The sequence below is a fragment of the Felis catus genome, unplaced genomic scaffold (genome assembly GCF_018350175.1).
Source record: "Felis catus isolate Fca126 unplaced genomic scaffold, F.catus_Fca126_mat1.0 Un_scaffold_52, whole genome shotgun sequence".
NCBI classification, from domain to species: domain Eukaryota; kingdom Metazoa; phylum Chordata; class Mammalia; order Carnivora; family Felidae; genus Felis; species Felis catus.
In genome coordinates this window covers 109,952-134,978 of record NW_025408539.1, presented here as the reverse complement: position 1 = coordinate 134,978, position 25,027 = coordinate 109,952, and the positions used below count along the sequence as shown (strand labels likewise).

At 52.3% G+C, this 25,027-nt stretch overlaps 1 long non-coding RNA gene across 1 annotated transcript in view; it reads left to right on the top strand.

Moving 5' to 3' along the window:
* The window catches only part of LOC123383712, a 78,062-nt gene extending 70,093 nt beyond the window's left edge, over positions 1 to 7,969 (top strand). The window contains exons 3-4 of the long non-coding RNA XR_006593682.1: positions 7,214 to 7,370; positions 7,769 to 7,969. This is a non-coding gene — a long non-coding RNA (uncharacterized LOC123383712). The remainder of the gene's footprint in view (positions 1 to 7,213; positions 7,371 to 7,768) is intronic.
* The last annotated feature ends 17,058 nt before the right edge of the window (positions 7,970 to 25,027 follow it).

The following is a 25,027-nucleotide window of genomic DNA, read 5'->3' as shown; positions in this document are numbered from 1 at the left end:
GGGACGTCGCCAGGGCCGAAGCGACTCCGGTCTCGTGATCTCCCTCGAGGGCTGAAGTGAGGGCCCATGCCAGAAGGCGGCTCAAATGCAGGATTAGGGATCGAGGCAGGCTTAGGTTTCGGGGGAGGGTCCCGGTTCGGGGTAGGGTTAGGGTTAGGGTTAGGTCCCAGGAGGTTCCAGGCGCCGAACCCACAGCAGGGCAGTGGTCTCCCCGAAGGACTGAGTTGAGGGCACAAGGGACGGTGCCGGTCAGGATCCCTCTTTGGCTGCCACGGCCACACATGTTGTTCCTCCCGCGGTCGAGGAGGCCTCCGCAATCCTCTCGGGAGCTGCAGCCGGGCCTGGGAAACGACATGGTGAGCTTCCAGGTTCCTTGCCGAGTCAGCCTGCACCGCTTCTGGACCCCAGGCGCGTGATGCTGTCAGACGTTGGAATTGGGTCCCCATGAGGGGAGAGCCTTAGCTAGGGTTAGGGTTCGGTCCAGGGACGTCGCCAGGGCCGAAGCGACTCCGGTCTCGTGATCTCCCTCGAGGGCTGAAGTGAGGGCCCATGCCAGAAGGCGGCTCAAATGCAGGATTAGGGATCGAGGCAGGCTTAGGTTTCGGGGGAGGGTCCCGGTTCGGGGTAGGGTTAGGGTTAGGGTTAGGTCCCAGGAGGTTCCAGGCGCCGAACCCACAGCAGGGCAGTGGTCTCCCCGAAGGGCTGAGTTGAGGGCACAAGGGACGGTGCCGGTCAGGATCCCTCTTTGGCTGCCACGGCCACACATGTTGTTCCTCCCGTGGTCGAGGAGGCCTCCGCAATCCTCTCGGGAGCTGCAGCCGGGCCTGGGAAACGACATGGTGAGCTTCCAGGTTCCTTGCCGAGTCAGCCTGCACCGCTTCTGGACCCCAGGCGCGTGATGCTGTCAGACGTTGGAATTGGGTCCCCATGAGGGGAGAGCCTTAGCTAGGGTTAGGGTTCGGTCCAGGGACGTCGCCAGGGCCGAAGCGACTCCGGTCTCGTGATCTCCCTCGAGGGCTGAAGTGAGGGCCCATGCCAGAAGGCGGCTCAAATGCAGGATTAGGGATCGAGGCAGGCTTAGGTTTCCGAGGAGGGTCCCGGTTTGGGGTAGGGTTAGGGTTAGGGTTAGGTCCCAGGAGGTTCCAGGCGCCGAACCCACAGCAGGGCAGTGGTCTTCGCGAAGGGCTGAGTTGAGGGCACAAGGGACGGTGCCGGTCAGGATCCCTCTTTGGCTGCCACGGCCACACATGTTGTTCCTCCCGCGGTGGAGGAGACCTCCGGAATCCTCTCGGGAGCTGCAGCCGGGCCTGGGAAACGACATGGTGAGCTTCCAGGTTCCTTGCCGAGTCAGCCTGCACCGCTTCTGGACCCCAGGCGCGTGATGCTGTCAGACGTTGGAATTGGGTCCCCATGAGGGGAGAGCCTTAGCTAGGGTTAGGGTTCGGTCCAGGGACGTCGCCAGGGCCGAATCGACTCCGGTCTCGTGATCTCCCTCGAGGGCTGAAGTGAGGGCCCATGCCAGAAGGCGGCTCAAATGCAGGATTAGGGATCGAGGCAGGCTTAGGTTTCGGGGGAGGGTCCCCGTTCGGGGTAGGGTTAGGGTTAGGGTTAGGTCCCAGGAGGTTCCAGGCGCCGAACCCACAGCAGGGCAGTGGTCTCCCCGAAGGGCTGAGTTGAGGGCACAAGGGACGGTGCCGGTCAGGATCCCTCTTTGGCTGCCAGGACCACACATGTTGTTCCTCCCGCGGTCGAGGAGGCCTCCGGAATCCTCTCGGGAGCTGCAGCCGGGCCTGGGAAACGACATGGTGAGCTTCCAGGTTCCTTGCCGAGTCAGCCTGCACCACTTCTGGACCCCAGGCGCGTGATGCTGTCAGACGTTGGAATTGGGTCCCCATGAGGGGAGAGCCTTAGCTAGGGTTAGGGTTCGGTCCAGGGACGTCGCCAGGGCCGAAGCGACTCCGGCCTCGTGATCTCCCTCGAGGGCTGAAGTGAGGGCCCATGCCAGAAGGCGGCTCAAATGCAGGATTAGGGATCGTGGCAGGCTTAGGTTTCGCGGGAGGGTCCCGGTTCGGGGTAGGGTTAGGGTTAGGGTTAGGTCCCAGGAGGTTCCAGGCGCCGAACCCACAGCACAGCAGTGGTCTCCCCGAAGGGCTGAGTTGAGGGCACAAGGGACGGTGCCTGTCAGGATTCCTCTTTGGCTGCCAAGACCACACATGTTCTTCCTCCCGTGGTCGAGGAGGCCTCCGGAATCCTCTCGGGAGCTGCACCCGTGCCTGGGAAACGAGATGGTGAGCTTCCAGGTTCCTTGCCGAGTCAGTCTGTACCGCTTCTGGACCCCAGGCGCGTTATGCTGTCAGAAGTTTAAATTGGGTCCCCATGAGGAGAGAGCTTTAGCTAGGGTTAGGGTTCGATTCAGGGACGTGGCCAGGGCCGAAGCGACTCTGGTCTCGTGATCTCCGTCGAGGGCTGAAGTGCGGGCCCGTGCCCGAAGGCGGTTTCAATGCAATTTTGGGATCGAGGCAGGCTTAGGTTTCGGTGGAGGGTCCCGGTTCAGTGTAGGGTTAGGGTTAGTATTAGGTCCCAGGAGGTTCCAGGCGCCGAACCCACAGGAGGTCAGTGGTCTCCCCGAACAGCTGCGTTGAGGGTAAATAGGATGGTGCCGTTCAGGGTCCCTTTTTGGCTGCCAAGGCCACACATTTTGTTCCACCCGCGATCGAGGAGGCCTCCGGAATCCTTTCGGGCACCTGCACAGGTCCTGGGAAACGACATGCTGAGCTTCCAGGTTCCATACCAAGTCAGCCTGCCCTGCTTCTGGACCCCAGTCGTGTGGTGTTTTCGGACGTTGGAATTGGGTCCCCATGGGGAGAGAGCCTTAGCTAGGGTTAGGGTTGGGTCCAAGGACGTCACCAGGGCCGAAGCGACTCTGGTCTCCTGACGTCCCTCGAGGGATGAAGTGAGAGCCCATGCCAGAAGGCAGCTCCATTGCAGGGTTAGGGATCGAGGCAAGCTTAGGTTTCGGTGGAGGCTCTAGGTTTGGGATAGGTTTAGGGTTAGGGCTAGCTCCCAGGAGGATCCAGGTGCCGAACCCACGGCAGGGCAGTGGTCTCTGCGAAGGCCTGAGTTGAGGGCACAAGGGACGGTGCCGGTCAGGATCCGTCTTCGCTGCCAAGGCCACACACGTCGATCGGGCCTTGATCGAGGAGCCTCCGGAATCCTGTCGGGCAGCTTCAGCCAACCTGGGAAATGACATGGTGAGCTTCCAGGTTACATGCCAAGTCAGCCTGGACTGCTTCTGGACCCCAGGCGCGTGGTGTTGTTAGACGTTGATATTGGGTCCCCATGGGGAGAGGGCCTTACCTAGGGTAGGTTTCAGTCCATGGACGTCGCTAGGGAGGCGGCGTAGGGGGATGGGTTAAATTGGTGTTGGGCTATCAGGGCCCTCGTAGTGAGGATCACTGGGTGTTGTATTTAAGTGATGGGTGACTACATTCTTTACCTGAAGCTAACATTACACTCTATGTTAACCAACGGGAATTTAAATAACTTGATAAAATGAGTTCTATAGAAATACATAAGTACAGTTAAACTAAACTAAATAAATACATGTTAAAAAGGAAAAGGAAAACTCATGTGATGATGTCAATAGACACAGAAAAAGCGTTCTGAGAAAATTTGGTATCAATTTGTGGTAAAAATCTCTTTAAAATTCTGTGTAGAAAGGTCAAATGTCAACATAACAAAGGGCATGTATGTGAAGCCCACAGCTAATGTCATACTCAGGAGTGAAATTTTGAAACATTTTCCGCTAAGATTAGGCACAAGGCAAGGATGCCCTAGATATGTGAAGGGGATTGGGTGATGCAGGCTTCTGGTTATGCAATGAATGAATCACAGATAGAAGATATAGCATAGGGCACATAGAGAATGGTACTGGAGTAGGGATGCATGATGACAGATGATAGCTACACCTGTGTTAGCGTAGCAGAATGTATACATTTGTCCAATGACTATGTTGTTCATATGAAACTAATGTAACGTAGAGTGTCAGCTATTCCCAAATAACATGTTTTTTTTTAAACTAGGTAAAGGACTGAAATAAAAAGTTTAATGTAAAAGAACCTGTTAATATCTAATCAAGAAATACAGTGAAGTTCCAAACTAGAAAGTCACCGTATCAAATTCTGTATCATTCCTATACACTAACCCAATTATCTAACAAGAAGTAAAGAAAACAATCCCATTTACAATAGCATCAAAAACAATAAAAATTATAGCAATACATTTAGCCAAGGAAATGAAAATCTCTCTACAGAAAACTATAAAACCTGTGTGCAGGAATGGAAGAAATTCAATTTGGGTGAAAGAAAGGGGAGAACACACAAGTCAGTGAAAAGCCATCCCGTGTCCAACTTTCGGAGGAATTAATACAGATACAATGTCCATATTACCCAAAGCCATCTAGAGATTCAGTGCAATCTCTACCAAGACTCTGATGCAATTTTTATGCAATTAGAAAATCATATCCTAAAATTTATTTGGAACCACAAAAAGACCCCATGTAGCCAACGCAAGAAAGAACAAAACAGGAGGCACCCCCCTTCTTGATTTCAAGCGTCATTCTAACACAAAGAAATCAATTATGTCACTGGCATAAGGACACACACAAGAAAATGGAACAGAAATTGAGAGCCCAAACTAAACCCATGCATCACCGTCACCTAGTATTCGACATGGAGTCAATAATACACAGTGGAGAAGAATAGTCTTTTGAATAACTGGTGCTGGGAAAAGTGGATATTCACAAGTATAAGAACAAAGTTTAGCACCGTATAATACACCACTCCCTAGAGAGTGAAAGAAGAAATAGAGAGAGATGTGGTTAGAGAGAAACAGAGACAAAGAGGAAGTACAAGAAGGAAAGTAGAGACCTGGTCTGGTATGTGGACACGGTTAGATGGGCCAGGGGAGAGGGGATGTAGGAAGTGGCTCTGAGTGCTGGGGCAGAAAGGGCTTCTATCATGAGCATCAGAGTCCCATGGCCCCAAGACTCCAACATCCCTGGGTCCAAGTTCTGCAGAGGCCATTGGAATTGAAAAGATGGGTCGCCCTCATTTCTTGTGGAATTGTGAGGTTCAGCCTCACGTTCTGTCATGGAGAGGGATGTCTTGAGGGAGAGTATGCTGCTCTTTGGCAGGTAAACTCCATAGCCTGCCCTGTGGGGAGGTGTCCCAGGGCCATCTCCCTCACTGCCCCAGGCTCTGTTGGATTTCCCCCCTCCCCCACCAGCTGGCCTTCCTCAAGTTCTGAACCCAGGCCTCAGGCATTGTGTTGCCCCCAGGTCCTGCAGTCTGGACCTGGCAGAGGTGGACTAGTAATATTGGTAAAAAAAAAAAAAAAAAAAAAAAAAATATATATATATATATATATATATATATATATATATATATATATATATATATTTGACAATAAGGTACACATCCTCCCTCTGGGACTAGCGGTGTGCATCCAAATCATAGGTTGCTATCCTCCTCTCCACAACCAATCTGAGGAATCCAGAAGGTAGGTGGACCCTTTCAAACACCCTAGTCTTCTCTTACATGAAATTCAAAGACATTTTCTTGACCCAGCTTTCTTTTAATTCTGAAGAGATGGCAATTAGTCATTGAAGGCATAATAGTCCTATAGGAAATTGACCTATATGACGGATGGACATTATTTCATCCATCCGTATCCCTAAAGCACATTTCATTGGAAATATTAGCCAAGGGTACACACTGTAAATTCACAACAGATGTGTAGCTCCCTGTAAGTTGCATTCTGACGTTGTCACATATGTGTCATCAAAGATATTATTCGTGACTTTTCAGATAAGCTTTCAACACCAAGAAGGTGATGGTAGAGTATCTGGTATGAATGGAAATTCGCAGATTCTCAGTGAGGAATGATTTTTCATTTTTAATGTTTCTTTTTTTGAGAGAACCCGAGCTGGGGAGGGAGATAGAGTGGGAGACACCGAATATGAGGCAGGCTCGAGGCTCTGAGCTCTCAGGACAGAGCCTGATGCGGGGCTCAAACTCATGGACTGCCACATCCTGACTTGACTCAAAGTCGGACGCTTAACCGACTAAGCCACCCAAGCGCCCCAGGAAAGATAGTTTAGTGGCAAAGAAGAAGAAATTAAAGATAGTGTAAAGGATGTCTATTTTTAATTGAAATATTGTTCACACATTGGTTGTGTTAGTTTTAGGCATACATTGTAGTCATTCCATATGTCTCTACATTATGTTGTACTCAACCACAAGTGTAGCTATCCTGTGAAAGCATGCAACCATATTGTTACAGGATTGACTCCATTCCATTGGCTGTCCCTTGTATCCCTAGGACTCATTCACTCCATAGCTGGACGCCGGTATCTCTCTCTCTCAAAGGTGTCCATTCTTTATCTAACCTAAGTATTTTGGTGGTAAACAAAATTACCTCTTGTTCAGCATGTGTAAATCGGTGGTCTATTTTTCTGTGAATATTGCTTAAAACATTACAAATGATGTCGTTACGTTAATAAATTCGGTTTCATTCTTCACTCACAAGAAAGAGAAGGAAAAGATTTTGGGTCCCAGGCCCTGTCACTAAAACCTTCCCAACGAGGAGAACAGGCTTAGTTGCCCAGAGCACCTTCGGTCTCTCAGCTGAGCAACCAGGGCCTTCAACATTGAAAGAATTCCCATGGTGGCCAGCAGAGAGAGCTCAAGCACCACAGACCCCCGAGGGGCGGGTTCCTCTGCTGGGCAGTGATAGCCAGCAGAGGGCGCACCATCTGCTTTTCTGACCCAGGGCACCTCAGAGCAGGAAGGGCTTTGATTGCTCTCAGAGGACTCAGGCCTCTTCTGGTGCCTGAGTACAGAGAGCAGAGCTGCATTTCCAGCAGGTTCTGCCACCCGCCCCAGGGGAGACCTTGGGAGCTTAGCAGCAACTTGGCATCTCCTGAGTCGCCAGAGAGAAGCTGCCTTGTTGTACTGAGTGCTGAGGAGGGGGCGCCGGGTGGCTTCCCTGGTCAAGCTGGTCGCTGAGCTGCACAGGCCTTTGCATTTTCTGGGCTGTTCCCGTGTCACCCCTTCCCGGACAGTGTTTGAACAAGACGTATTTTACTAAAGGACTTGTGGATTGCGGGGTCCCACGACATCACCTCATAGATGCAGTCGATGGTTTGTTCCAGATCCAGGCTTGTTTCCGGGAAGGAACCCTAACAGAAATTCAGAAGCACGGGAGCTGCATTCAATTAGGACGTGGATCCATGAAATGCTCGTCTCACGACCTTCTAGAAGAAGGAGCTGGGACCCATGTTCCGAGTCCTGCTGGACCCAGAGACCAAGGTAAGGGCTCAAACTGTTCCACACATCATACATGCTTTTTAAAAAATTTCATGGTTATTTTTCCAACCTAGTGAAGTGATTGAACACTACCGAAAACCCGGTAGGTAAGTGTCATTAACCTTATGTTATCTTTTAATTTAAATTCCACTGAGTGAAGGCACAATGTAATATTAGTTTCAGGTGTCCAATATAGAGCAACACTTCCACACGTCACCCGGTGCTCATCCCAGGTGCACTTCTTAACCCCATCTGCTGTTTCACCCATTCCCTCACCTCGCTGTGGAACTCCTCAGTTTGTTTCCTAGTTAAGAGTCCGTTTGTCTCCTCCCCCCGCCCCTTTGTTTTGTTTTCTTGCCATGTGTTAGTGAAATCATTGGGTATTTGACTTTCTCCAACAGGCTTATTTCACCCAGCATAACACTCTCTCTCCATCCACCTCGTGGCAAATGGCAAGATTTCACGTTTTTACGGCTAAATCATATTACATTCCATAGACCACATCTCAATTTATTCATCAGTTGATGGGTGCTTGGATAGTTTCTGTCATTTGGCTTTTGTAGAAAATGCTGCTGTAAACATCACAGTGCAGGTATCCCTTTGAAGACTTTGTATTCTTTGTGGAAATACCTTGTAGTGAAGTTGCTGGATTGTAAGGTACTTCTATTTCCAGTTTTGTTTTGTTTTTGACATCTCCATGTGGTTTTCCAGAGTGGCTGCACCAGTTTGCATTCCTACCCACAGTGCAGGAGGGTTATTCTTTCCCCACATCCTTGGCAACACCTGCTGTGTCATCCTTCATTGATTTTAGTCATTGTGACAGATGTGATGTGTTCTCTCATTGTACTTTCGAATTGTATCTCCCTGAAGATCAGTATTGTTGAGCATTTTTTCATGTGTCTCTTGGCCATGTATATGTCTTCCTTCGGGAAATGTCCGCTCGTGTCTTCTGCCCATTTTTAATCAGATTTCTCATTTTTTGCGTGCTGTATAACTGTATATATTTTGGACACTAACCCTTTATCCGATGTCGTTTGCAAATATCATTCTGTTGATGTTTTCGTTTTGTTGATTATTTCCTTGGTGACGGAAGGTTTTAATTTTTATAAAGTCTCATTATTTTTGCTTGCGTTTCCCTTACCTCTAGAGATATATCTACAAAGACGTTTGCACAGGCAATGTCAAGTAAGATACTACCCGTGTTATCCTCTGGGATTTTTATGGTTTCAGGTTTCACATATAGGTCTTTGTCCATGTTGGATTTATTTTTGTGTATGTTGTAAGACAGTGGTCTGTTGTTTTTGTTTTGTTTTGCAGATTGCTGTCCAGTTTTTCCAAAACCATATGTTGAGGAGCCTTTTTTTAAATTTATGTATTTATTTTTGAGAGAGAGAGAGAGAGAGAGAGAGAGAGCGAGCATGCAGAAGAGGGGCAGAGAGACATGGAGAGGGAGAATCCCACGCATGCTCTGCACTGCCCTGAGATCATGACCTGAGCTGAACCCACCATCACACGCTTTCGTGACTGGGCCACCCATGTGTCCCAAGACTATCTTTTTTTTCCATTGTATGTTCTTTCCTGCTTTGTTGAGATTTAATTGATCATAGAGGTGTGAGTTTATTTCTGGGTGTCCATGCTATTGATCTATGCATATGAGTTTGTTGTTGTTGTTATGTTTTGTTGTTGTTTTGTCAGTACTGTTCAGGACGGACATACTGATCATACTGTCCTGATCAGTATAGCTTTGTAATATAACCTAAAGTCTGGAATTGTGATGTCTCCAGCTTTGCTTTTCTTCTACAAGTTTGTGTTGGCTGTTTGGGGACTTTTGTCATTCCATACACATTGTGAGATTATTTGTTCTTGTTCTGTGACAAATGTTTTTGTGAGTGTGATATCCCTATCACACTTCATTTCATTATATGTGTAGATTGCTTTGAGGAGTGTAGACATTTTAACAGTATTTTGTGCTTCCCATCCATGAACATGAAACGTATGTCCATTTCTTTGTGTCCTCTTCCATTTATTTCATCAGTGTTGCATAGCCTTTAGAGTACAGGTCTTTCACCTCTTTGGTTAGGTGTATTCCTGGTTTCTTGTGGTGTTTGTGAGCCTGTCAATGGGATTGATCCCTTACTTTCTCTCTGTGTTAATTCATGATTTGTGTTAGAAATTCAATACATCTATGTTCCTTGATTTCTGTAGATTGTGACCTGTCAAATTCATATATCGATTCTAGCAATTTTTAAGGGAACCTTTCATGTTTTTTATAGAACCTAACATGTCAGTTCCAAACAGTGAAAGTGCTACTTCTTCCTTGCCGATTTGGATGCCTCTTATTTCTTTTTGTTGTCTGAGTGTTGTGGTTAGGGTTTCCCGTACTATGTGGGATAACAGTGGTGAGAGGGGTCATTCCTATCTTGTCCCTGACTTTGGAAGAAAAACTTTCAATTTTTACCCATTGAGGATGAGATGAGCTGTGGGTTTTTCATAGACGACCTTTATTATGTGCAGGTAGGTTGAGTCTCAATGTACTTTGCTGAGGGTTTTTATCATGAATGGATGTGATATTTTATCAAATAGTTTTCCTGCATCTGTTGATAGCATCGTATTGTTCTTATCCTTTCTTCTATTACTGTGGTGCATCACGTTGATTGATATGTGAATGTGGAACCACGCTTACAGCCCAGGAATATATCCCACTTGATTATGGTAAATGATTCTATCAATGTATTGTTGGCTTTAATTTGAAAGTATTTTAATGAGAATGTCGGCATACATAGTCATCAGGCTATTGCTCTGCAGTTTTATTTAAAATTTTTTAAACATCTTTTTAAATGCTTATTTCTTTCCTTAGATAGAGTACATAAAAGTGAGGGAGGGGCAGAGAGACAGGGAGAGAGAGAGTCCTGGCCATGCCCCACACTGTCATGGCAGGGCCCAACGTGGGACTCGAACCCACGTACCGCAAGATAATGTCCTAATCCAAAATTAAGAGTTGGACAGTAAACCGACCGACCCACACAGGCGCCGCTGCAGTTTTCGGTTTTAGTGGAGGCTTCATCTCGTTTTGGTATCAGGGTAATGATGGCCTCATACGATGAATTTGTAAGTTTTCCTTCTTTTTTTTATTTTTTGTAATAATTCGAGGAGAATACATATTACCTCTTCCTTGAATGGATGGTAGAATTCATCAATGAAGCCATCTGGCCATGAACTCTTGTGTTGGGGGGAGATTTTTTTTAATTACTGATGGGGTATCTGACTGTTTTCAGATTTTAGGTATCTTCCTGTTTCAGTTTTGGTAGTGTGTGTGTTTCTAGGAATGTGTCCATTTTTCTCAGAGTGTCCAATTTGTTGCATATAGTTGTTCATAATATTATCTTCTAATTGTATTTTTGTGGTGTTGACTGTCATTTCTCCTTTCTTATTTGTGATTTCATTTATTTGGGTCCTTTCTGTCTTCTTTGTGAAGAGTCTGCCTAGGAGGTTTTCAAGTTGATTACTGCTTTCAATGAACCAGCCCCTGCTTTCATTGATTTGGTCTAGTGTCTTTTTGGTTTCTATATTCCTTATTTCTGCCCTAAACTCTATTATTTCCTTCCTTCTGCTGCTCTTTTTCTCATTCCTTCAGGTGTAAGTTAGGATTCTTTGAGAGTTTTCTTGCTCTTTAAGGTAGGCTTGTATTGCTATATACTTCCATCATAGACTGCTTTTGCCGCATTCCAAAGGGTTTTACCAGTGTATTTTCATTTTCATTTGTTTCACTGTATTTTCTCATTGATTTCCTGTTTGACCCATTCATTTAGTAGCATGTTACTTAACCTCCCTTTATTTGTGGCCTTCCCGCCACCCCCCCCCCCGCCCTCTTTTTGTGGTTGACTTCAAGTTTCCTAGCTTTGTAGTTAGAAAAGATGCTTGGTCTGTTCTCTGTCGTTGGGTACCTCTTGAGGCCTGATTTGTGACCTAGAATGTGATCAGTTCTGGAGAACGCCCCAGGTATGCTTGAAAAGAATGTGTACTCTGCCATTTTAGTATGGAGTGTTGTGAATATAGCTGTTAAACCCTTCTGGTCCAGTGTGTCATTCAAAGCCATTGTTTCCTTGTTGACTTTCTGTTTATAGGTTCTGTCCATTGATGTGAGTGATGTGTTAAAGTCCTCTACTATCATCATATTATTATAAATGAATTCCTTTACGGTTATTGCTAAATGTTTTGTATACTTGGTGATCGCATGTTGGGTACATCGAAATTTACAATCATTGGATCTTCTTGTTTGGCTGTCCCCTTTAGTATGAGATCGTGTCTGTCTTCATCTCTTGTTATTGCTGTATGTATGTATGTATGTATGTATGTATGTATGTATGTTTTTATGTATTTTAATTTAAGTCTTAGTTGACATACAGTGCATTCTCGGATTTAGGAGTAGAATTCGGTGATTCATCCTTTACATACAACACCCAGTGCTCATCACAACAAGTGCTCTCCTTAATACTCATCCTCCATCTAGCCCAGCGCTGACCCATCTCCCTCCATCAACTTTCACTTTTTTTTCCTCTAACATTAAGAGACTCATGTGGTTTGTTACCACGCTTCTCTTTTCCTGGCTCCTTCCTTAGTTTTCATGTGTTTTGTTTCTTAACTTCCACATGAGTGAAATCATATATGTGTCTTTCTCTGATTGGCCTATTTCACGTAGCATAGTACATTCGAGCTCCATCCACATCGTTGCAAATGGCAAGATTTCATTCTTCTTGAAGCTGAGTTATATTTCATTGTATATACGTATGTATGTATATATGAACATACACATATGTCCATATGCATATACATACGTATACATACACACACCACAACTTCTTTACACCTTCATCAGTTGATGGATACTTGGGCTTTCTCCATAGTTGGGCTACTGTTGATAATTCTGCTATAAATATTGGGTGCATGCAATGTCACTATTAGGTATTTACCCAAAGGGTACCAAAATAGAGTCTCGGTTTTAAAGTTTATTTTGCCTGATTTAAGTATGGCTACTGGCTTTCTTTTGACATTATTGGCATGATAAATATTTCTTCATTCCCTCACTTCAAATCTGCAGGAGACTTGGGGCGCCTGGGTGGCTCAGTCGGTTAAGGGGCCGACTTCGGCTTAGGTCATGATCTCGCGGTCCGTGAGGTCGAGCCCCGCGTCGGGCTCTGTGCTGACAGCTCAGAGCCTGTAGCCTGTTTCCGATTCTGTGTCTCCCTCTCTCTGACCGTCCCCCGTTCATGCTCGGTCTCTCTCTGTCTCAAAAATAAGTAAACATTAAAAAAAATTAAAAAAAAAATAACAAATCTGCAGGAGACTTAAGTCCAAATAAGGCTTTGTAGGCAGCATCTAGATAGACATTGCTTTTTGTTTGCTTGTTTGTTTGTTTGTTTTGTCCATTCTGACGCCCTATCCAATGTCTTTGGATTGGAGCATTTAGTCCATTTATAGTCAGAGTGATTATTGCTAGGTATACATTTAGTCCCATTCTACTAGTTGTTTTGTCATTGTTTCTTGATGTTTTCTCTGATCCTTTCTTGTCTGTAACACTTTTAGTCTTTGCTTTCCACTCAAGAGCCCGATTTAAATATTCTTTTCTTTTGACAGGTGGTACATTTCTTTACTTATTTTTAATATTTCTTCTTTTTAAAATTTAAGCCCAAGTTAGTTACCTTATAGAGGAATACAGTTTCAGCAGTAGAATTTAGTGATCCATCAAGTACAAAATATACCCAATACTCATCCCAAGGTCCACCCCTAATGCCCATAACCCATTTAGCCCATACCCCTATTCAGTAACCCTCCAGGAACCCTGAGGTTCTTCCCTCTATTTAACAGTCTCTTATCATTTGACTCCCTCTCTGTGTGTATCTTATTTTTGCTTTCCTTGCACTATGTTCATCACTTTTATTAAATTCGACAGATGAGAGAAATCATAGGATGTGTGTCGTTCTCTGTCATATTTTGCTTAGCTTAAGAAAGTCCGGTTCCATCCACGTTGTTGCAAAGAGCGAGATTTCATTCTTTTTGGTCGCCGAGTAATAGTCCATTGTATGCATATGCCATATCTTCTTTATCCATTCATCTGTCAGTGGTCATTTGGGCTCTTTGCATAACTTAGCTATTGTTGATAATGCTGCTATAACTATTGGAGTACACGTGCCACTTTGAGTCAGCGTTAGTGTATCTTTTGGATAAATACGTAGTAGTGCAATTGCTGGGTCCTAGTGTAGTTCTATTTTTTGTTTTTGTGACGAATCTCCATACTATTGTCCAGAATGGCTACACCACTTTGCATTCCCACCAGCATTGCAAAAGGGTTCCCTTTCCCTGCATCCTTGCCAACATCTGTCGTTTCCGGGGATGTTAATTTTAGCCATTCTGATAGGTGTGCGGGGATATCTCATTGTGGGTTTGATTTGTATTTCAGTGATGACCAGTGAGATTGAGCATCTTTTCATGTGTGACCGATATGGATGTCATCTTTCTTAAAGTGTCTCTTCATGTCTTTTGCCCATTTCTTCACTGGATTATTTGGTTTCTGGGTGTTGAGTGTGATCAGTTTTTTATAGATTTTGGATACTAACCCTTTATCTGATATGTCACCTGCAAATATCTTCTCCCATTTCATTCAGTTGCCTTTTAGTTTGGCTGATTTTGTCCCCTGCTGTGCAGAAGCTTTTTATCTTCAGGACCCAATAGTTCATTGTGGTTTTTATTGCCCTTGCTTCTGGAGACATGACAAGCGAGAAGTTGCTGCAGCCAGGATCAAGGAGGTACATTGCCTGTTATCTCCTCTAGGATTTTGATGGTTCCTGACTTACATTTAGATAATTCATCCATTATGAGGTGTGTGTGTGTGTGTGTGTGTGTGTGTGTGTGTGTGTGTGTCGTTTAAGGACAGTGTCCAGGTTCATCATTCTCACTGTCCAGTATTCCGAGTACCATTTGCTGAAGAGACTCTGATTCCATTGGATATTCTTTCTGTGTTAACAAAGATTACTCACCATATGTTTGAGGGTATATTTCTGGGTTCCATATTCTGTTCCATTGACGTCTGTCTCCGTTTCTGTGCCTGTACATACTGTCTTGATGAATGCAGCTTTCTAATACACCATAAATCCAAAATAGTCATGTTTCCACCTTTGTTTTCTTTTTCAACATGACTTTGGCTTTTGGTATCTTTTCTGGATCCTTACACATTTTAGGGTTGTTCGTTCTAGCTCTGTGGAGAAAGCTCGTGTTTTTTGATAGGGATTGCATTGAGTGTGTCGACTGCTTTGGTAGTATTGACATCTTAGCAATGTTTGTTCTTCTAATACGTGAGCATGGAATGATTTCCATTTCTTTGGGTTTCTTCAATTTTTCTCATAGACGATTTATAGTTTGTTGCTTACATCCCCATTGGGAAAGAGTCTGAGCTAGGGTTAGGGTTTGGTCCAGGACGTTGCCAGGGCCAAAGCAACTCCAGTCTCGTGATCTCCCTAGAGGAATGAAGTAAGGGACCAGGAGACAGCGGGGGTCAATTGTTTGATTAGGTTTCAAGATTGGGTTAGGATTCGGTTGAGGTTTCCGGTTAGGGGTAGGGATTAGGTTAGGACCCAAGAGGCTCCAGGTACTGAACCCACAGCAGGGCAGTGGTCACCCGAATGGGCTAAGTTGAGGGCACAGGGGACAGGGCCGGTAAGGTTCAGTCTTTGGCTTCCTGGCCACGCAAATCTATGGGCCACTGGTCGGGTAGGCCTCAGGAATTCTCTCAGACAACTGCAGCCGGGCCTGCAGAATGACATTGTGAGGTTCCAGGCACCATGCCAAGGGACACTGCGCCGCTTCTGGAACCCCAGGCGCGTGGTGTTGCCAGACCTTGGGATTGGGTCCACAAGGGGAGAGAGACTTAGCTACGGTTAGCGTTTGGACCAGGGACGTAGCCAGGATCGAAGTGACTCCAGTCTCGAGATGTCCCTCGAGAGATGAAGTGAGGGCTCATGTGAAGGTGAGGTTAAAATGAAGGGATAGGGTTCAAGGCTGGCTTAGGATTCGGAGGAGGGTCCGGTTAAGGGTAGGGTTGGGGTTACGTCCCAGGAGGCCCCAAGTGCTGAAGCCAGAACACTTCAGCGGTCTCCCCGAAGGACTGAGGTCAGGGCACAAGGGAGAGTGCCGGGCAGGGTCAGACTCTGTTCTTCCAAGGCCACACAACTCTATGAGCGCCTGGTCGGGGAAGACTCAGGAATCTTCTCTGGCAGCTGCAACAGGCATGGGAAACGATATGGTGAGCTTCCAGATACCATACCAAGTGACCATGCAACCGTTCAGGTCCCAAAGCGTATGGTGTTGTCAGACGTAGGGATTGGGTCCCCACGGGGAGAGAGCCTTAGCTAGGATTAGGGTTTGGTCCAGGGACGTCACCAGGGCCGAAGGCACACTGAGCCCGAAATCTCTCTCAAGGCCTGAAATGAGGGCCCATGCGATGGGGCGGCTCAAGTAGAGGGTTAAGATTTGAGGATGGCTGATATGGTTAGGATTTGAGGATGGCTGAGATTTGAGGATGGCTGAGAGGGTTAGGATTTGAGGATGGCTGTAGAAACCTACAGAGGGTAGGTTTAGGCTGAAGTTTAGATCCCAGGAGCTCCAGACAATGAACCCACAGAAATATAGTGGTCTCCCTGAAGGGCTAGGTTGAGGACACGAGGGAGGGTGCCCGTCAGGATCAGTCTTGGTCTGCCAAGGCAACACACCTGATTGGGCCCCTGATCGAGGAAACCTCCAGAATCCACTCGGGCAACTGGCGCCGGGACTGGGAAAGGACATGGTGAGCTTCCAGGTTCTTTGCCGAGTCAGCTTACACTGCTTCTGGACCACAGGCGCGTGATGCTGTCAGACCTTGGAATTGGGTCCCCATGAGGAGAGAGCCTTAGCTAGGGTTAGGGTTCGGTCCAGGGACGTCGCCAGGGCCGAAGCGACTCTGTCTCGTGATCTCCCTCGAGGGCTGAAGTGAGGGCCCATGCCAGAAGGCGGCTCAAATGCAGGATTAGGGATCGAAGCAGGCTTAGGTTTCGGGGGAGGGTCCCGGATCGGGGTAGGGTTAGGGTTAGGGTTAGGTCCCAGGAGGTTCCAGGCGCCGAGCCCAAAGTAGTGCAGTGGTCTCCCTGAAGGGCTGAGTTGAGGGCACAAGGGACGGTGCCGGTCAGGATCCCTCTTTGGCTGCCACGGCCACACCTGTTTTTCCTCCCGCGGTCGAGGAGGCCTCCGGAATCCTCTCCCGAGCTGCAGCCGGCCCTGGCAAACGACATGGTGAGCTTCCAGGTTCCTTGCGGAGTCATCCTGCACCGCTTCTAGACCCCAGGCGCGTGATGCTGTCAGACGTTGGAATTGGGTCCCCATGAGGGGAGAGCCTTAGCTAGGGTTAGGGTTCGGTCCAGGGACGTCGCCAGGGCCGAAGCGACTCCGGTCTCGTGATTTCCCTCGAGGGCTGACGTGAGGGCCATGCCAGAAGGTGGCTCAAATGCAGGGTTAGGCTTCGAGGCAGGCATAGGTTTCGGTGTAGGGTCCATGTCCGGGGTATGGTTAGGGTTAGGTACCAGGAGGCTCCAGGCGCCGAACCCACAGCAGGGCAGTGGTCTCCCTGAAGGGCTGAGGTGAGGGCACAAGGGACTGTGCCTTTCCGGATCTGTTTTTGGCTGCCAAGTCCAGACACTTCGATTGGCCCCTCCTGGAGGAGGCCTCCGGAATCCTCTCGCGCCGTTGCAGCCGGGCCTGGGAAACGACATGGTGAGCTTCCAGGTTCCTTGCCGAGTCAGCCTGTACCGCTTCTGGACCCCAGGCGAGTGATGCTGTCAGACCTTGGAATTGGGTCCCCAAGAGGAGAGAGCCTTAGCTAGGGTTAGGGTTCGGTCCAGGGACGTTGCCAGGGCCGAAGCGACTCCGGTCTCGTGATCTCCCTCGTGGGCTGAGGTCAGGGCCCATGTATGAAGGCGGCTCAAGTGCAAGGTTAGGTTTTGAGCCAGGGTTAGGTTTTGGTAGAGGGTCCCGGTTAGTTGTCCTGTTAGGGTTAGGGTAAGGTCCCTGGAAGCTCCTGGCGCCAAACCCACAGCAGGGGAGTGGTCTCCACGAAGGGCTGATTTGAGGACAAAAGCAATGGTGACGGTCAGGATCAGTCTTTTGCTGCCAAGGCCACACACGTCGATGGGCCCCTGGTCGAGGAAGCCTCTGGAATCCTCTCGGGCAGCTGCAGCCTGGCCTGTGAAACGACATGCTGAGCTTCCAGGTTCCATGCTGAGTGAAGCTGCACTGCTTCTGTACCCCAGGAACGTGGTGTTGTCAGACGGTGGAATTGGGTCCCCATGGGGAGCGTCCCTTACCTTGGGTTAGGGTCCTGTCCATGGACGTCGCCTTGACCTAAGCGACTATGGTCACGTGGTCTCCTTCGAGGGCTCAAATGAGTGTCCATGCAACAAGGTGGCTCAAGTACAGGGTCGGTTTTGCGGCAGGGTTTGGTTTGGGTGGATGGTCCCGGTTTAGGGGTTAGGTTACGGTTAGGGTAAGGTCCCAGGAGGCTCCAGGCGTTGAACCCACAGCAGGGCAGTGATCTCCTGCAGGGATGAGTTGAGGGCACAAGGGACGGTGACGGTCAGGATCAGTATTTGGCTTCCATGGCCACACACGTCAATGGGCCCCTGGTCGAGGAGGCATCTGAAACCTCTGAGGCAGCTGCAGCCCAGCCTGGAAAATGACACGGTAGGCTTCCAGGTCCCAAGCCGGGTGTGCCGCACCTCTTTTGGACCCCAGGCACGTGGTCTTGTCAGACGGTGGAATTGGGTTCCCATGGGCAGAGTGCCTGAGCTAGGGTGAGGGTTTGGTCCAGGGACGTCGCCAGGGCTGAAGCGACTCTGGTCTCGTGATCTCCCTCCAGGGCTGAAGTGAGGGCCCATGGGACAAGGCCGCTCAAGTACAGTGTTAGTTTTCGAGGCAGCCTTATGTTTTGGTGAAGGGTCCCGGTTAGGGGTACGGTTAGGATTAGGGTTAGGACAGAAGAGGCTCCAGACGCCAAACCCACAGCAGGGCATGGTCTCCCCGCAGGGCTGAGATGAGGGCAGATGGGACGCCGGTCAGGATGGCCACACACGTCGATGTGCCCCTCATCGAGGAGGGCTCTGGAATCCTCTCAAGCAGCTTCAGCCCGACATGGGAAATGACTAGCTGAGCGTCCAGGTTCCATGCCGAGTGAGCCTGCACCGCTTGTGCACCCCAGGGGCGTGGTGTTGTCAGATGGTGTAATTGGGTCCCCATGGGGAGAGAGCCTTAGCTAGGGTTAGGTTCGGTCCTGGGACGTTGCAAGGGCCAAAGCGAATCCGGTCTCATGATCTCCCTCGAGGCCTGAACTGAGGGCCCATGCGACAAGGCAGCTCAAGTGCAGGGGTAGGTTTCCAGGCAGGCTTAGGTTTTGGTGGAGGGTCCCGGTTCGGGCTAGGTTTAGGGTTAGCGTTAGGTCCCAGAGGTCTCCAGGCGCTGAACTGACAGCAGGGCAGTGGTCTCCCCGAAGGGCTGAGTTGAGGGCACAAGGGACGGTGCCGGTCAGGATCCCTCTTTGGCTGCCAACACCACACACGTCGATCGGGCCCCTGGTCGAGGAGGCCTCCGGGATCCTCTCCGGCAGATGCAGCCTGGCCTGTGAAACGGCATGGTGCGCCTCTGGGTTCAATGCCATGTGAGACTGTACCGCTTCTGGATCCCAGGCGCGTGCTGCTGTCAGACGTTGGAATTGGGTCCCCATGGGGAGAGAGCCTTAGCTAGGGTTAGGGTTCGGTCCAGGGACGTTGCCAGGGCCGAAGCGACTCCGGTCTCGTGATCTCCCTCGAGGGCTGAAGTGAGGGCCCATGCGACAAGGCGGCTCAATTGCAGGGTTAGGGTTCGAGGCAGGCTTAGGTTTCGGTGGAGGGTCCCGTTAGGGGTACGGTTAGGGTTAGGGTTAGGTCCCAGGAGGCTCCAGGCGCCGAACCCACAGCAGGGCAGTGGTCTCCCCGAAGGGCTGAGTTGAGGGCAAAAGGGATGGTGCCGGTCAGGATCCGTCTTTGTCTGCAAGGCCACACACGTGATTGGGCCCCTGGTCGAGGAGGCCTCCGGAATCCTCTCGGGCAGCTGCAGCCGGGCCTGGGAAACGACATGGTGAGCTTCCAGATTCCATGCCGAGTCAGCCTGCACTGCTAACGGACCCCAGGCGCGTGGTGTTGTCAGACGTTGTCAGACGAATTGGGTCCCCATGGGGAGAGAGCCTTAGCTAGGGTTAGGGTTCGGTCCAGGGACGTCACCAGGGCTGAAGCGACTCCAGTCTCGTGACCCTCCCTCGAGGGATGAAGTGAGGGCCCATGCCAGATGGCGGCTCAATTGCAGGGTTAGGGTTAGAGGCAGGCTTAGTTTTCGGTGCAGGGTCCCGGTTCGGGGTAGGGTTAGGGTTAGGGTTAGGTCCCAATAGGCTCCAGGCGCCGAACCCACAGCAGGGCATAGGTCTCCCCAAAGGGCTGATTTGAGGGCACAAGGGACAGTGCCCGTCATGATCCGACTTTGGCTGCCAAGGCCACACACGTCGATCGGCCCCTGGTCGAGGAGGCCTCAGGAATCCTCTCGGGCAATGCAGCCACGCCTGGGAAACGACATGGTGAATTTCCAGGTTCCTTTCGAGTCAGCCTGCACCGCTTCTGGATCCCAGGCGCGTGGTTTTGTCAGAATTGGAATTGGGTCCCCATGGGGAGAGAGCCTTAGCTAGGGTTAGGGTTTGGCCCAGGGACGTCGGCAGGGCCAAGGCGACTCCATTCTCGTGATCTCCCTCGAGGGCTGAAGTGAGGGCCCATGCCAGAAGGCGGCTCAAATCCAGGGTTAGGGTTCGAGGCAGGCTTAGGTTTCAGTGGAGGGTCCCGTTTCGGGGTAGGGTTAGGGTTAGGGTTAGGTCCCAGGAGGCTCCAGCGCCGAACCCACAGCAGGGCACCCACTGGTCTCTCTGAAGGGCTGAGTTGAGGGCCCAACGGACGGTGCCGGTAATGATCCGACTTTGGCTGCCACGGCCACACACGTCCATCGGCCCCTGGTCGAGGAGGCCTCTTGAATCCTCTCGGGCAGCTGCAGCCGGGCCGGGGAAACTACATGGTGAGCTTCCAGGTTCCAAGCCGAGTCAGCCTGCACCACATCTGGACCCCAGGCCCGTGGTGTTGTCAGACGATGGAATTGGGTCCCCATGGGGAGAGAGCCTTAGCTAGGGTTAGGGTTCCGACCAGGGACGTCGCCAGGGCCGAAGCGACTCTGGTCTCGTGATCTCCCTCGAGGGCTGAAGTGAGGGCCCATGCCAGAAGGCGGCTCAATTGCAGGGTTAGGGTTCGAGGCAGGCTTAGGTTTTGGTGGAGGGTCCCGGTTCGGGGTAGGGTTAGGGTTAGGGTTAGGTCCCAGGAGGCTCCAGGCGCCGAACCCACAGCAGGGCAGTGGTCTCCCCGAAGGGCTGAGTTGAGGGCACAAGGGACGGTGCCGGTCAGGATCCCTCTTTGGCTGCCAAAGCCACACACGTCGATTGGCCCCTGGTCGAGGAGGCCTCCGGAATCCTCTCGGGCAGCTGCAGCCAGGCCTGGGAAACGACATGGTGAGCTTCCAGGTTCCATGCCGAGTCAGCCTGCACCGCTTCTGGACCCCAGGCGCGTGGTGTTGTCAGACGTTGGAATTGGGTCCCCATGGGGAGAGAGCCTTAGCTAGGGTTAGGGTTTGGACCAGGGACGTCGCCAGGGCCGAAGCGACTCCAGTCTCGTGATCTCCCTCGAGGGCTGAAGTGAGGGCCCATGCGACAAGGCGGCTCAATTGCAGGATTAGGGTTCGAGGCAGGCTTAGGTTTCGGTGGAGTGTCCCGTTTCGGGGTAGGGTTAGGGTTAGGGTTAGGTCCCAGGAGGCTCCAGGCGCCGAACCCACAGCAGGGCAGTGGTCTCCCCGAAGGGCTGAGTTGAGGGCACAAGGGACGGTGCCCGTCAGGATCCGTCTTTGTCTGCAAGGCCACACATGTCCATCGGCCCCGGTTGTGGAGGCCTCCGGAATCCTCTCGGGCAGCTGCAGCCAGGCCTGGGAAACGACATGGTGAGCTTCCAGGTTCCATGCCGAGTCAGCCTGCACCGCTTCTGGACCCCAGGCGCGTGGTGTTGTCAGACGTTGGAATTGGGTCCCCATGGGGAGAGAGCCTTAGCTAGGGTTAGGGTTCGGTCCAGGGACATCGCCAGGGCCAAAGCGACTCTGGCCTCATGATCTCCCTCGAGGGCTGAAGTGAGGGCCCATGCCAGGAGGCGGCTCAATATCAGGGTTAGGGTTCGAGGCAGGCTTAGGTTTCGGTGGAGGGTCCCGGTTCGGGGTAGGGTTAGGGTTAGGGTTAGGTCCCAGGAGGCTCCAGGCGCCGAACCCACAGCAGGGCAGTGGTCTCCCCGAAGGGCTCAGTTGAGGGCACAAGGGACGGTGCCGGTCAGGATCCGTCTTTGGCTGCCAAGGCCACACACGTCAATCGGCCCCTGGTTGAGGAGGCCTCCGGAATCCTCTCGGGCAGCTGCAGCCAGGCCTTGAAAACGGCATGGTGAGCTCCCAGGTTCCATGCGAGTCAGCCTGCACCGCTTCTGGACGCCAGGCACGTGGGGTTGTCAGACGTTGGAATTGGGTCCCCATGGGGAGAGAGCCTTAGCTAGGGTTAGGGTTCGGTCCAGGTACGTCACCAGGGCCGAAGCGACTCCCGTCTCGTGATCTCCCTCGAGGGCTGAAGTGAGGGCCCATGCCAGATGGCGGCTCAATTGCAGGGTTAGGGTTCGAGGCAGGCTTAGGTTTCGGTGGAGGGTCCCGGTTCGGGTAGGGTTAGGGTTAGGGTTAGGTCCCAGGAGGCTCCAGGCGCCAAACCCACAGCAGGGCAGTGGTCTCCCCGAAGGGCTGCATTGAGGGCCCAAGGGACGGTGCCGGTCAGGATCCGTCTTTGGCTGCCAAGGCCACACACGTCGATCGGCCCCTGGTCGAGGAGGCCTCCGGAATCCTCTCGGGCAGCTGCAGCCGGGCCTGGGAAACGACATGGTGAGCTTCCAGGTTCCATGCCGAGTCAGCCTGCACCGCTTATGGACCCCAGGCGCGCGGTGATGTCAGACGATAGAATTGGGTCCCCATGGGGAGAGAGCCTTAGCTAGGGTTAGGGTTCGGTCCAGGGACGTCGCCAGGGCCGAAGCGACTCTGGTCTTCTGATATCCCTCGAGGGCTGAAGTGAGGGCCATGCCAGAAGGTGGCTCAATTGCAGGGTTAGGGTTCGAGGCAGGCTTAGGTTTCGGTGGAGGGTCCCGGTTCGGGGTAGGGTTAGGGTTAGGGTTAGGTCCCAGGAGGCTCCAGGCGCCGAACCCACAGCAGGGCAGTGGTCTCCCTGAAGGGCTGAGTTGAGGGCACAAGGGACGGTGCCGGTCAGGATCCGTTTTTGGCTGCCAAGTCCACACACGTTTGGCCCCTCCTGGAGGAGGCCTCCGGAATCCTCTCGCGGCAGCTGCAGCCGGGCCTGGGAAACGACATGGTGAGCTTCCAGGTTCCTTGCCGAGTCAGCCTGCACCGCTTCTGGACCCCAGGCGCGTGATGCTGTCAGACGTTGGAATTGGGTCCCCATGGGGAGAGAGCCTTAGCTAGGGTTAGGGTTCGGTCCAGGGACGTCGCCAGGGCCGAAGCGACTCCGGTCTCGTGATCTCCCTCGAGGGCTGAAGTGAGGGCCCATGCCAGAAGGCGGCTCAAGTGCAGGGTTAGGTTTCGAGGCAGGCTTAGGTTTCGGTGGAGGGTCCCGGTTTGGGGTATGGTTAGGGTGGTTCAAGGAGGTTCCATGCGAGCAGCCCCTGGCGCGGAATACCCGGGCGAGTAGCCCCGGGCTAGGATGCCCCAGGCGAGCATCCCCTGGCGAGGAGGCTTCGGGTGAGCAGCCCCTGGCCTGGGGTCCCCGGGCGAGCAGCCCCCAGCCTGGAGGCCCCGGGCGAGCAGCCCCGGGCCTGGAAGCCCCGGGATAGCAGCCCCGGGCGAGGAGGCCCGGGGCTAGCAGCCTGGGGCGAGGGAAGCCCTGGTCGAGCAGCCCTAGGCGAGGAAGCCCTGGTAGAGCAGCCCCGGGCCAGGAGGCCCCGGGCGAGCAGCCCCGGGCCAGGAGGCCCCGGGCAAGCATCCACGGGCCTGGAGGCCCCGGGCGAGCATCCCCGGGCCAGGAGGCCCCGAGCAAGCATCCATGGGCCTGGAGGCCCCGGGCGAGCTCTCCCGGGCCTGGAGGCCCCGGGTGAGCAGCCCAGAGAGGGCAGGCCTCGCGCGAGCAGGCCTCTGGCGAGGAAGCCCCCGGCGAGCAGCCCCAGTCCAGGAGGCCCCGGGCGAGCAGCCACGTGCCTGGAGGCTCCGGGCGAGTAGCCCCGGGCGAGGATGCCCCGGGCGAGCAGCCCCTGGCGAGGAGGCCCCGGGCGATCAGCCCCGGGCCTGGAGGCCCCGGGCGAGCAGCCCCGGGCCTGGAGTCCCCGGGCGAGCATCCCCGGGCCAGGAGGCTCCGTGCGAGCAGCCCCGGGCGAAGAGGCCTAGGGTGAGCAGCCCTGGCGAGGAGACCCGGGGCGAGCAGCCCCGGGCGACGAGGCCCCGGACAAGCAGCCCCGGTCGAGGAGGCCCCGGGCCAGCAGCCCCGGGTTAGGAGTCCTCGGGCGAGCAGGCCCCAGGCGAGCAGCCCTGGGCCTGGTGGCCCTGGGCGATCATCACCGGGCCTGGAGGCCCCGGGCGAGAAGCCCCAGGCCTGGAGGCCCGGGTCGAGCAGCCCCGTCCTGGAGGCCCAGGGCGAGTGGGGCACTTCCCATTCTGTGTCTTCAATCCTTCGGACCTTTCCAGGGAGTTTCTCAGCTGAGACCCTAGTGTCTGGAGGATGTTTCGGGTTGTGACCCCTTTCTCTCAGGTACCGGGAGGGGCTTCTGCCATGGTGAGCCAGGGTAATAACTCAGGGCCTACAGGCCGGGGGTCGTAGCAGGTGTTTGCGATTCTGGGTCTCGCATCCCTCGGTCCTAACTTGGGAGTTTCTGAGCTGAGAGGAAGGGTTTATTGCCTTTTTAGAATTCAGGCATATATTTCCTTGGGATTTTGTGCTCCCTGCATAGCCCCTGCAGGGGCTGCTTGCAATTCTATGTCTCCCACTTCTCCAACCTTCCCCGTACATTTCACAGCTGAGACCCCATGGTCTGGAGGCTGTATGGGATACTCTGACCCGTTTCTCTCAGGTGCAGGGAGGGGCTTCAGGCATGATGAGCCATGCTAAGAGACACCCCTGGGCGAGGAGACCGGGGTGAGCAGTCCCGGGCCTGGAGGCGCCGGGCGAGCAGCCCAGGCGAGGAGGCCCCGGGCAAGCAGCCCCTGGCCTGGAGACCCGGGTGAGCATCCCCGGGCCAGGAGGCCCCGGGCGAGCAGCCCCGGGCGAGGAGGCCTCTGGCGAGCAGGCCCCGGGCGAGCAGCCCCGGGCCTGGGGGCCTTGGGCGATCATCACCGGGCCCGGAGGTCCCGGGCGAGCATCCCCAGGCCCAGAGGCCCCGGGCGAGCAGCCCCGGGCCTGGAGGCTCCGGGCGAGCAGCCCCGGGTCTGGAGGCCCGGGGCGAGCGGGG